We start from the raw sequence: 12,944 nt of genomic DNA on the forward strand, positions 1-12,944 counted from the left end.
GTGCACCACTTCCCGTGGGACTCTGGTCAAACGTAGTGCACCACTTCCCGTGGGACTGTGGTCAAACGTAGTGCACCACTTCCCGTGGGACTGTGGTCAAACGTAGTGCATACTATAAAGGGAATAGGGTGCCATTTGAGACGCAGACCACATCTCATCCTCACCGGCTTTCATTGCAGAAACTATTAGCATTCCAAAATATGCAAATACTCCTGTGGTTCTTCTTTGATAATGATAAAGTCAATGCATAAAAGATGGTCGTATGACTACAGGATCCATGTAGAGACCTAGGCAGAGTTGCAAAGAAAAAGCCATTTCTCAGACTGGCCAATAAAAAGAAAAGGTTAAGATTGGCAAAAGAACACAGACACTGGACAGAGGAACTCAGCCTAGAAGGCCAGCATCCCGGAGTCGCCTCTTCACTGCTGACGTTGAGACTGGTGTTTTGCGGGTACTATTTAATGAAGCTGCCAGTTGAGGACTTCATGACATGACATCATTTTCTGGAATGTTCCAAGCTGTTTAAAGGCACAGTCAACTTAGTATATTTAAACTTCTGACCCACTGGAATTGTGATTAAGTGAAATAATCTGTCTCTGAAAAATTGTTGGAAAAATGACTTGTGTCATGCACAAAGTAGATGTCCTAACCGACTTGCCAAAACTATAGTTTGTTAACAAGACATTTGTGGAGTGATTGAAAAACAAGTTTTAATGACTCCAACCTAAGTGTATGTCAACTTTTGACTTCAACAGTAAATATATATATCACACACACATTACGGTAACACACTACTGTAACACACACATTACGGTAGTTATTATTATATATAATAATATAATATATTATATTATTATACACATTATTACATGGCCCCGTCCATCGTCCCTTTGATGCGGTGAAGTTGTCCTGTCCCCTTAGCAGAAAAACACCCCCAAAGCATAATGTTTCCACCTCCATGTTTGACAGTGGGGATGGTTTCTTGGGGTCATAGGCAGCATTCCTCCTCCTCCAAACACGGCGAGTTGAGTTGATGCCAAAGAGCACCATTTTGGTCTCATCTGACCACAACACTTTCACCCAGTTGTCCTCTGAATCATTCAGATGTTCATTGGCAAACTTCAGACGGGCATGTATATGTGCTTTCTTGAGCAGGGGACCTTGCGGGCGCTGCAGGATTTCAGTCCTTCACGGCGTAGTATGTTATCAATTGTTTTCTTGGTGACTATGGTCCCAGCTGCCTTGAGATCATTGACAAGGTCCTCCTGTGTAGTTCTGGGCTGATTCCTCACCGTTCTCATGATCATTGCAACTCCACGAGGTGAGATCTTGCATGGAGCCCCAAGCCAAGGGAGATTGACAGTTCTTTTGTGTTTCTTCCATTTGCGAATAATCGCACCAACTGTTGTCACCTTCTCACCAAGCTGCTTTGCGATGGTCTTGTAGCCCAATCCAGCCTTATGTAGGTCTACAATCTTGTCCCTGACATCCTTGGAGAGCTCTTTGGTCTTGGCCATGGTGGAGAGTTTGGAATCTGATTGATTGATTGCTTCTGTGGATAGGTGTCTTTTATACAGGTAAGAAACTGAGATTAGGAGCACTCCCTTTAAGAGTGTGCTCCTAATCTCCGTTCGTTACCTGTATAAACGACACCTGGGAGCCAGAAATCTTTCTGATTGAGAGGGGGTCAAATACTTATTTCCCTCATTAAAATGCAAATCAATTTATAACTTTTTTGACATGCGTTTTTCAGGATTTTTTTGTTGTTATTCTGTCTCTCACTGTTCAAATAAACCTACCATTAAAATTAGACTGATAATTTCTTTGTCAGTGGGCAAACGTACAAAATCAGCAGGGGATCAAATACTTTTTTCCCTCACTGTAGATGTAAACTACTCACCTCTTCCCAGATGTAAACTACTCACCTCTTCCCAGATGTAAACTACTCACCTCTTCCCAGATGTAAACTACTCACCTCTTCCCAGATGTAAACTACTCACCTCTTCCCAGATGTAAACCACTCACCTCTTCCCAGATGTAAACTACTCACCTCTACCCAGATGTAAACCACTCACCTCTACCCAGAAGTCTTATGTAAACCACTCACCTCTACCCAGAAGTCTTATGTAAACCATTCACCTCTTCCCAGATGTAAACTACTCACCTCTACCCAGATGTAAACCACTCACCTCTACCCAGAAGTCTTATGTAAACCACTCACCTCTACCCAGAAGTCTTATGTAAACCACTCACCTCTTCCCAGATGTAAACTACTCACCTCTTCCCAGATGTAAACTACTCACCTCTACCCAGATGTAAACCACTCACCTCTACCCAGAAGTCTTATGTAAACCACTCACCTCTTCCCAGATGTAAACTACTCACCTCTTCCCAGATGTAAACTACTCACCTCTACCCAGATGTAAACCACTCACCTCTACCCAGAAGTCTTATGTAAACCACTCACCTCTTCCCAGATGTAAACTACTCACCTCTTCCCAGATGTAAACTACTCACCTCTTCCCAGATGTAAACTACTCACCTCTACCCAGATGTAAACCACTCACCTCTACCCAGAAGTCTTATGTAAACCACTCACCTCTACCCAGAAGTAAACCACTCACCTCTTCCCAGATGTAAACCACTCACCTCTTCCCAGATGTAAACTACTCACCTCTACCCAGATGTAAACCACTCACCTCTACCCAGATGTAAACCACTCACCTCTACCCAGATGTAAACCACTCACCTCTTCCCAGATGTAAACCACTCACCTCTTCCCAGATGTAAACCACTCACCTCTTCCCAGATGTAAACCACTCACCTCTTCCCAGATGTAAACCACTCACCTCTTCCCAGATGTAAACCACTCACCTCTTCCCAGATGTAAACCACTCACCTCTACCCAGATGTAAACCACTCACCTTTACCCAGATGTAAACCACTCACCTCTACCCAGAAGTCTTATGTAAACCACTCACCTCTTCCCAGATGTAAACTACTCACCTCTTCCCAGATGTAAACTACTCACCTCTACCCAGATGTAAACCACTCACCTCTACCCAGAAGTCTTATGTAAACCACTCACCTCTACCCAGAAGTCTTATGTAAACCACTCACCTCTTCCCAGATGTAAACCACTCACCTCTACCCAGATGTAAACCACTCACCTTTACCCAGATGTAAACCACTCACCTCTACCCAGATGTAAACCACTCACCTCTACCCAGATGTAAACCACTCACCTCTACCCAGATGTAAACCACTCACCTCTACCCAGATGTAAACCACTCACCTCTACCCAGATGTAAACCACTCACCTCTACCCAGATGTAAACCACTCACCTCTACCCAGATGTAAACCACTCACCTCTACCCAGATGTAAACCACTCACCTTTACCCAGATGTAAACCACTCACCTTTACCCAGATGTAAACCACTCACCTCTACCCAGATGTAAACCACTCACCTCTACCCAGTAAAAAATTATAATTTGACACCCTTTTTCTCCCCAATTTTGTGGTATCTAATTGTTAGTAGTTACTGTCTTGTCTCATCGCTACAATTCCCGTACGGACTCGGGAGAGACCGAAACACAACCCAACCCAGCTTCTTAACACAGCTCGCATCCAACCCGGAAGCCAGCCGCACCAATGTGTCGGAGGAAACTCCGTACACCTGGAGACCGTGTCAGCGTGCACTGCGCCCGGCCCGCCACAGGAGTCGCTAGTGCGCGATGAGACAAGGATTTCTCTGCCAGCCAAACCCTCCCTAGCTCGGACGACGCTAGGCCAATTGTGCGCCGCCCCATGGACCTCTGGGCTCGAACCCAGAGTCTCTGGTGGCACAGCTAGCACGGCGATGCAGTGCCTTAGACCCCTGCACCACCCGGGAGGCCCCCGAAAATATAGTATTTTCAGCTGTTCGAAGCTGGTGGACAAAACCTAAAGTCAAACTTAAAGCATAGAAACAGAGTACATAGAACAGATGTACTGCTTCTGAGAATGGCTTTCAAGGAGAATGATGGGGAGGGGGGGAGAGAGAGATGGGGAGGGGGGGAGAGAGAGATGGGGAGGGGGGGAGAGAGATGGGGAGGGGGAGAGAGAGAGATGGGGAGGGGGGGAGAGAGATGGGGAGGGGGGAGAGAGAGATGGGGAGGGGGGAGAGAGAGATGGGGAGGGGGGGAGAGAGAGAGATGGGGAGGGGGAGAGAGAGAGATGGGGAGGGGGGAGAGAGAGAGATGGGGAGGGGGGGAGAGAGAGATGTGGAGGGGGGGAGAGAGAGAGATGGGGAGGGGGGAGAGAGAGATGGGGAGGGGGGAGAGAGAGATGGGGAGGGGGGGAGAGAGAGATGGGGAGGGGGGGAGAGATGGGGAGGGGGGGAGAGAGAGATGGGGAGGGGGGAGAGAGAGATGGGGAGGGGGGAGAGATGGGGAGGGGGGAGAGAGATGGGGAGGGGGGGAGAGAGATGGGGAGGGGGGAGAGAGAGATGGGGAGGGGGGAGAGAGAGAGATGGGGAGGGGGGAGAGAGAGAGATGTGGAGGGGGGGAGAGAGAGAGATGGGGAGGGGGGAGAGAGAGATGGGGAGGGGGGAGAGAGAGATGGGGAGGGGGGAGAGAGAGAGATGGGGGGAGAGAGAGAGATGGGGAGGGGGGGAGAGAGATGGGGAGGGGGAGAGAGAGAGATGGGGAGGGGGGGAGAGAGATGGGGAGGGGGGAGAGAGAGATGGGGAGGGGGGAGAGAGAGATGGGGAGGGGGGGAGAGAGAGAGATGGGGAGGGGGTGAGAGAGAGATGGGGAGGGGGGAGAGAGAGAGATGTGGAGGGGGGGAGAGAGAGAGATGGGGAGGGGGGAGAGAGAGATGGGGAGGGGGGAGAGAGAGATGGGGAGGGGGGAGAGAGAGATGGGGAGGGGGGGGAGAGATGGGGAGGGGGGGAGAGAGAGATGGGGAGGGGGGGAGAGAGATGGGGAGGGGGGAGAGAGAGATGGGGAGGGGGGAGAGAGAGATGGGGAGGGGGGGAGAGAGAGAGATGGGGAGGGGGTGAGAGAGAGATGGGGAGGGGGGAGAGAGAGATGTGGAGGGGGGGAGAGAGAGAGATGGGGAGGGGGGAGAGAGAGATGGGGAGGGGGGAGAGAGAGATGGGGAGGGGGGGAGAGAGAGATGGGGAGGGGGGGAGAGATGGGGAGGGGGGAGAGAGAGATGGGGAGGGGGGGAGAGAGAGATGGGGAGGGGGGAGAGATGGGGAGGGGGGGAGAGAGATGGGGAGGGGGGAGAGAGAGATGGGGAGGGGGGAGAGAGAGAGATGTGGAGGGGGGGAGAGAGAGAGATGGGGAGGGGGGAGAGAGAGATGGGGAGGGGGGAGAGAGAGATGGGGAGGGGGGAGAGAGAGAGATGGGGAGAGAGAGATGGGGAGGGGGGGGAGAGAGATGGGGAGAGAGAGATGGGGAGGGGGGGGAGAGAGATGGGGAGAGAGAGATGGGGAGGGGGGGGAGAGAGATGGGGAGAGAGAGATGGGGAGGGGGGGGGAGAGAGATGGGGAGGGGGGAGAGAGAGATGGGGAGGGGGGAGAGAGAGATGGGGAGGGGGGAGAGAGAGATGGGGAGGGGGGGAGAGATGGGGGGGAGAGAGATGGGGGGGAGAGAGATGGGGAGGGGGGAGAGAGAGATGGGGAGGGGGGAGAGAGAGAGATGTGGAGGGGGGGAGAGAGAGAGATGGGGAGGGGGGAGAGAGAGATGGGGAGGGGGGAGAGAGAGATGGGGAGGGGGTGAGAGAGAGAAGGGGAGGGGGGAGAGAGAGAGATGGGGAGGGGGGGAGAGAGAGATGTGGAGGGGGGGAGAGAGAGATGGGGAGGGGGGGAGAGAGAGATGGGGAGGGGGGGGAGAGATGGGGAGGGGGGGAGAGAGAGATGGGGAGGGGGGGAGAGAGAGATGGGGAGGGGGGAGAGAGAGATGGGGAGGGGGGGAGAGAGAGATGGGGAGGGGGGGAGAGATGGGGAGGGGGGAGAGAGATGGGGAGGGGGGAGAGAGAGATGGGGAGGGGGGAGAGAGAGAGATGTGGAGGGGGGGAGAGAGAGAGATGGGGAGGGGGGAGAGAGAGATGGGGAGGGGGGAGAGAGAGATGGGGAGGGGGGAGAGAGAGAGATGGGGAGAGAGAGATGGGGAGGGGGGGGGAGAGAGATGGGGAGAGAGAGATGGGGAGGGGGGGGGGAGAGAGATGGGGAGAGAGAGATGGGGAGGGGGGGAGAGAGATGGGGAGGGGGGAGAGAGAGATGGGGAGGGGGGAGAGAGAGATGGGGAGGGGGGAGAGAGAGATGGGGAGGGGGGGAGAGATGGGGGGGAGAGAGATGGGGGGGAGAGAGAGAGATGGGGAGGGGGGGAGAGAGATGGGGAGGGGGGAGAGAGAGATGGGGAGGGGGGAGAGAGAGAGAGATGGGGAGGGGGGGAGAGAGAGAGATGGGGAGGGGGGGAGAGAGAGAGATGGGGAGGGGGGGAGAGAGAGAGATGGAGAGATGGGGAGGGGGGAGAGAGAGATGGGGAGGGGGAGAGAGAGAGATGGGGAGGGGGGGAGAGAGAGAGATGGGGAGGGGGGAGAGAGAGAGATGGGGAGAGAGAGATGGAGAGATGGGGAGGGGGGAGAGAGAGATGGGGAGGGGGGAGAGAGAGATGGGGAGGGGGGAGAGAGAGATGGGGAGGGGGGGAGAGAGAGATGGGGAGGGGGGAGAGATGGGGAGAGAGAGGACAAAGAGAGATGGGGGAGAGACAGATGGGGGAAGGAGAAAAAGAGAGGGGGGGGAGAAAAAGCGAGAGAAGGAGAGAGACAGGGGAGAGAAGGCAGAGAGAGAGAGATGGGGGGGGGAGTACCTAACCACTGTGACTGACCCAAACTGAGAGAGAGATGGGGGGGGGGGAGATGGATGACCTCTCCAGCTGTCTGAGTATGCAGGGGATGCTCCCATGATGCTCCCTGGTACGGTACCAGCTGGTGAAGAGACCAGACCTGGGATCTGTCTGTCTTGACCACAGACGGCCTGTCTCCTTGGGTGTCTGCACCTGACTGGGTACCTGGAAACAGAGAGACAGAGGGTTTAAAGTGCCCTCTGAGAGGTTAAAACCCCCAGGCTTCTATTTTGGTAGGAAGTGGTGGTAGGACTGAGAGATGACAGCAGGAAGGGACAACACACTCACAGAAATACAGGAGGCCACAGGGGAGGGAGGAGGCCACAGGGGAGGGAGGAGGCCGCAGGGGAGGGAGGAGGCCGCAGGGGAGGGAGGAGGCCGCAGGGGAGGGAGGAGGCCGCGGGGGAGGGAGGAGGCCACGGGGGAGGGAGGAGGCCACGGGGGAGAGAGGAGGCCACGGGGGAGAGAGGAGGCCGCGGGGGAGGGAGGAGGCCGCAGGGGAGGGAGGAGGCCACAGAGGAGGGAGGAGGCCGCAGGGGAGGCCGCAGGGGAGGGAGGAGGCCACAGGGGAGTTAGGAGGCCACAGGGGAGTTAGGAGGCCACAGGGGAGTTAGGAGGCCACAGGGGTGTCTTCTCCATGACCCTCGTTAACCAGGAGTCCTGGTTGTGTGTGTCTGTAAAGCCCTTCCTCCTCTCCTCTCCTCTCCTCTCCTCTCGACTCTTCTCGACTCCTCTCCTCTCCTCTCGACTCCTCTCCTCTCCTCTCCTCTCGACTCCTCTCGACTCCTCTCCTCTCCTCTCGACTCCTCTCGACTCCTCTCCTCTCCTCTCGACTCCTCTCCTCTCCTCTCGACTCCTCTCGACTCCTCTCCTCTCCTCTCCTCTCCTCTCCTCTCGACTCCTCTCCTCTCCTCTCCTCTCGACTCCTCTCCTCTCCTCTCCTCTCGACTCCTCTCGACTCCTCTCCTCTCCTCTCCTCTCGACTCCTCTCGACTCCTCTCCTCTCCTCTCCTCTCCTCTCGACTCCTCTCCTCTCGACTCCTCTCGACTCCTCTCCTCTCCTCTCCTCTCGACTCCTCTCGACTCCTCTCCTCTCCTCTCGACTCCTCTCCTCTCCTCTCCTCTCCTCTCCTCTCGACTCCTCTCGACTCCTCTCCTCTCCTCTCCTCTCCTCTCCTCTCGACTCCTCTCCTCTCCTCTCGACTCCTCTCGACTCCTCTCCTCTCGACTCCTCTCGACTCCTCTCCTCTCCTCTCGACTCCTCTCCTCTCCTCTCCTCTCGACTCCTCTCGACTCCTCTCCTCTCCTCTCGACTCCTCTCGACTCCTCTCCTCTCCTCTCCTCTCGACTCCTCTCCTCTCGACTCCTCTCCTCTCCTCTCGACTCCTCTCCTCTCGACTCCTCTCGACTCCTCTCCTCTCGACTCCTCTCCTCTCGACTCCTCTCCTCTCCTCTCCTCTCAACTCCTCTCCTCTCCTCTCCTCTCCTCTCCTCTCCTCTCCTCTCCTCTCCTCTCCTCTCCCCTCCCCTCCCCTCCCCTCCCCTCCCCTCTCCTCTCCTCTCCTCTCCTCTCCTCTCCTCTCCTCTCCTCTCCTCTCCTCTCCTCTCCTTTAATTCATAAGAATCCCCGTTATCCGACACCAATGGTGACAGTTAGTCTAACTGGGGTCTGACACCTAACCAAAAAGACATTACAGACAAAATACTTTACATTTTCCACACATTTGAAAACATTACTATGTAGTGTGTGTGTATCTATCAGTTCCGCATACATGTGAGTACACACAACACGTTCTGTCAGTCAGTCAGATCCAATGGCTTTTCCTCATGTGTTTCTGTCTCTGTGTCAGTCAGATCCAAACGCCTTTTTCTCGTGTTTTTTTGTGTCTGTACACCTCGTGTGAATCGCTCTGTATTCGTCTTCCTTTGGGAGATGCAGTTCACAGGACCAACATTACCACCAAGGATGAATGGGACATCAATTTGCCACAAAGAAATGTCTGGGCGACGGCCAATCGTTTTGTGTAGTTTCAATTCGGTCGATCATTTTCTCTAAATGTTCTCCCCCCCTCTTCTTCTCCCACATTTTAGCAAAGCGCTTCCAAACTGCTCAGGTTTAACATTAAGCCATGATAATAACACCTAAATACATTTCCAACAACAAAAACCCATTCAGTGAAAGTTTCATATGCAGCTGAGAGTCTTCTAGTATTATACACAGAGACTGAATGAGGTTGGAGACAGAAGGAGACAGAGAGAGAGACAGAAGGAGACAGAAGGAGACTGAATGAGGTTGGAGACAGAAGGAGACAGAGAGAGAGACAGAGAGAGAGACAGAAGGAGACTGAATGAGGTTGGAGACAGAAGGAGACAGAGAGAGAGACAGAAGGAGACAGAAGGAGACTGAATGAGGTTGGAGACAGAAGGAGACAGAGAGAGAGACAGAAGGAGACAGAAGGAGACTGAATGAGGTTGGAGACAGAAGGAGACAGAGAGAGAGACAGAGATTCATTCCAAGTAGTAATGGTAATGATGATGGTGGTGGTGGTAGTAGTGGTAATGGTGAAGATGACCGTTATTTAGTTATAAGTTAGTTATAGTTTCATTTTTTTATTACATTACATTCGATTATTGACTGTTACCATTTTATTGTTACTATTTTTATATTTAATTTTGTATTATTATTTACTGCCATTCTATATTATTATTTGTCATTGTTTATAATTTTATTACAATGTATACTGTATACATTGTTGCTTTGGCAATATTGACACAATGTTTTTCATGCCAATAAAGCAGCTTGAATTTGAGAGAGACAGAGAGAGAGAGCGAGAGAGACAGAGAGAGAGAGGGTTGGAGACAGCAGGCTCAGTAGAGAGAGAGAGAGAGAGGGTTGGAGACAGCAGGCTCTGTAGAGAGAGAGAGGGTTGGAGACAGCAGGCTCTGTAGAGAGAGAGAGGGTTGGAGACAGCAGGTTCAGTAGAGAGAGAGAGAGAGAGGGTTGGAGACAGCAGGTTCAGTAGAGAGAGAGAGAGAGGGTTGGAGACAGCAGGTTCAGTAGAGAGAGAGAGAGAGGGTTGGAGACAGCAGGTTCAGTAGAGAGAGAGAGAGAGAGGGTTGGAGACAGCAGGTTCAGTAGAGAGAGAGAGAGAGGGTTGGAGACAGCAGGTTCAGTAGAGAGAGAGAGAGAGGGTTGGAGACAGCAGGTTCAGTAGAGAGAGAGAGAGAGAGGGTTGGAGACAGCAGGTTCAGTAGAGAGAGAGAGAGAGGGTTGGAGACAGCAGGTTCAGTAGAGAGAGAGAGAGAGAGAGAGAGGGTTGGAGACAGCAGGTTCAGTAGAGAGAGAGAGAGAGAGAGGGTTGGAGACAGCAGGTTCAGTAGAGAGAGAGAGAGAGAGAGAGAGAGAGAGGGTTGGAGACAGCAGGCTCAGTAGAGAGAGAGAGAGAGAGGGTTGGAGACAGCAGGTTCAGTAGAGAGAGAGAGAGAGGGTTGGAGACAGCAGGTTCAGTAGAGAGAGAGAGAGAGGGTTGGAGACAGCAGGTTCAGTAGAGAGAGCGAGAGAGAGGGTTGGAGACAGCAGGTTCAGTAGAGAGAGAGAGAGAGAGAGAGAGAGAGGGTTGGAGACAGCAGGTTCAGTAGAGAGAGAGAGAGAGGGTTGGAGACAGCAGGTTCAGTAGAGAGAGAGAGAGAGAGAGGGTTGGAGACAGCAGGTTCAGTAGAGAGAGAGAGAGAGGGGGTTGGAGACAGCAAGTTCAGTAGAGAGAGAGAGAGAGGGGGTTGGGGACAGCAGGTTCAGTAGAGAGAGAGAGAGAGAGAGAGAGGGTTGGAGACAGCAGGTTCAGTAGAGAGAGAGAGAGAGGGTTGGAGACAGCAGGCTCAGTAGAGAGAGAGAGAGAGGGTTGGAGACAGCAGGTTCAATAGAGAGAGAGAGTGAGAGAGAGAGGGGGGGTTGGAGACAGCAGGCTCAGTTGAGTCTAAGACCATATTAGAAACACATACTTACCTCAGATTACACAGACCCACAAAGAATTTGAAAACATTTCACATTTTTATAAACTCCCAAATCTACTGGGTGAAATACCACAGTGTGACATCACAGCAGCAAGATTTGTGACCTGCTGCCACAAGAAAAGGTCAACCAGTGAAGAACAAATTGTAAATACAACCCATATTTTTGTTACATTTTTTCTGCTTTTTGTACTTGAACTATGTGCACATTGTTACAACACTGTATATAGACATAATATGACATTTTAAATGTTTATATTCCTTTGAAACTTTTGTGAGTGTAATGTTTAATGTTTTTTTTCAACCAGTCTTTATTAGGGTTAGTTGGTGAGTTCCAATCCCTCTTTAGTGTCACACCCTGATCTGTTTCACCTGTCTTTGTGATCGTCTCCACCCCCCACCAGGTGTCACACCCTGATCTGTTTCACCTGTCTTTGTGATCGTCTCCACCCCCCACCAGGTGTCGCACATCTTCCCCATTATCCCCTGTGTATTTATACCTGTGTTTTACCAGCATTTCCCCCCTTGCTCCTGTCTTGTCTACAGTTCCTGTTTTCTAGTTTTCCTGGTTTTGACCTTTCTGCCTTCCCTGAGCCTGCCTGCTGTCCTGTACCTTTCACATCCTCCTGTACCTTTCACATCCTCCTGTACCTTTCACATCCTCCTGTACCTTTCACATCCTCCTGTACCTTTCACATCCTCCTGTACCTTTCACATCCTCCTGTACCTTTCACATCCTCCTGTATCTTTCACATCCAGTGTTAGAATTAATAAACGTACGTACCAACCCGACCTGGTCCCGTGTGGCTCAGTTGGTAGAGCATGGCGCTTGCAATGCCAGGGTTGTGGGTTCATTCCCCACGGGGGGACCAGGATGAATATGTATGAACTTTCCAATTTGTAAGTCGCTCTGGATAAGAGCGTCAGCTAAATGACTTAAATGTAAATGTACGTAACTTCAACACTGTCTGCACCTGGGTCTTACCTTCAACCCTGATACTTCGGTAGGGTCGGGTTGGTGAAGTCCAACCACTCTTTAGTAGGGTCGGGTTGGTGAAGTCCAACCACTCTTTAGTAGGGTCGGGTTGGTGACGTCCAATCCCTCTTTATTAGGGTCGGGTTGGTGAAGTCCAACCACTCTTTAGTAGGGTCGGGTTGGTGACGTCCAACCTCTCTTTAGTAGGGTCAGGTTGGTGAAGTCCAACCACTCTTTAGTAGGGTCAGGTTGGTGAAGTCCAACCACTCTTTAGTGGGGTCAGGTTGGTGAAGTCCAACCACTCTTTAGTAGGGTCAGGTTGGTGAAGTCCAAACTCTCTTTAGTAGGGTCAGGTTGGTGAAGTCCAACCACACTTTAGTAGGGTCAGGTTGGTGAAGTCCAATCTCATTTTAGTAGGGTCGGGTTGGTGAAGTCCAATCCCTCTTTAGTAGGGTCGGGTTGGTGAAGTCCAATCCCTCTTTAGTAGGGTCAGGTTGGTGAAGTCCAACCACTCTTTAGTGGGGTCAGGTTGGTGAAGTCCAATCCCTCTTTAGTAGGGTCAGGTTGGTGAAGTCCAATCCCTCTTTAGTAGGGTCAGGTTGGTGAAGTCCAATCACTCTTTAGTAGGGTCAGGTTGGTGAAGTCCAATCCCTCTTTAGTAGGGTCAGGTTGGTGAAGTCCAATCCCTCTTTAGTAGGGTCAGGTTGGTGAAGTCCAATCACTTTTTAGTAGGGTCAGGTTGGTGAAGTCCAATCCCTCTTTAGTAGGGTCAGGTTGGTGAAGTCCAATCACTCTTTAGTAGGGTCAGGTTGGTGAAGTCCAATCACTCTTTAGTAGGGTCAGGTTGGTGAAGTCCAATCACTCTTTAGTAGGGTCAGGTTGGTGAAGTCCAACTACTCTTTAGTAGGGTCAGGTTGGTGAAGTCCAATCCCTCTTTAGTAGGGTCAGGTTGGTGAAGTCCAACTACTCTTTAGTAGGGTCAGGTTGGTGAAGTCCAACCTCTCTTTAGTAGGGTCAGGTTGGTGAATTCCAATCCCTCTTTAGTAGGGTCAGGTTGGTGAAGT

The sequence above is a fragment of the Salvelinus alpinus genome, chromosome 29 (genome assembly GCF_045679555.1).
Source record: "Salvelinus alpinus chromosome 29, SLU_Salpinus.1, whole genome shotgun sequence".
NCBI lineage: Eukaryota > Metazoa > Chordata > Actinopteri > Salmoniformes > Salmonidae > Salvelinus > Salvelinus alpinus.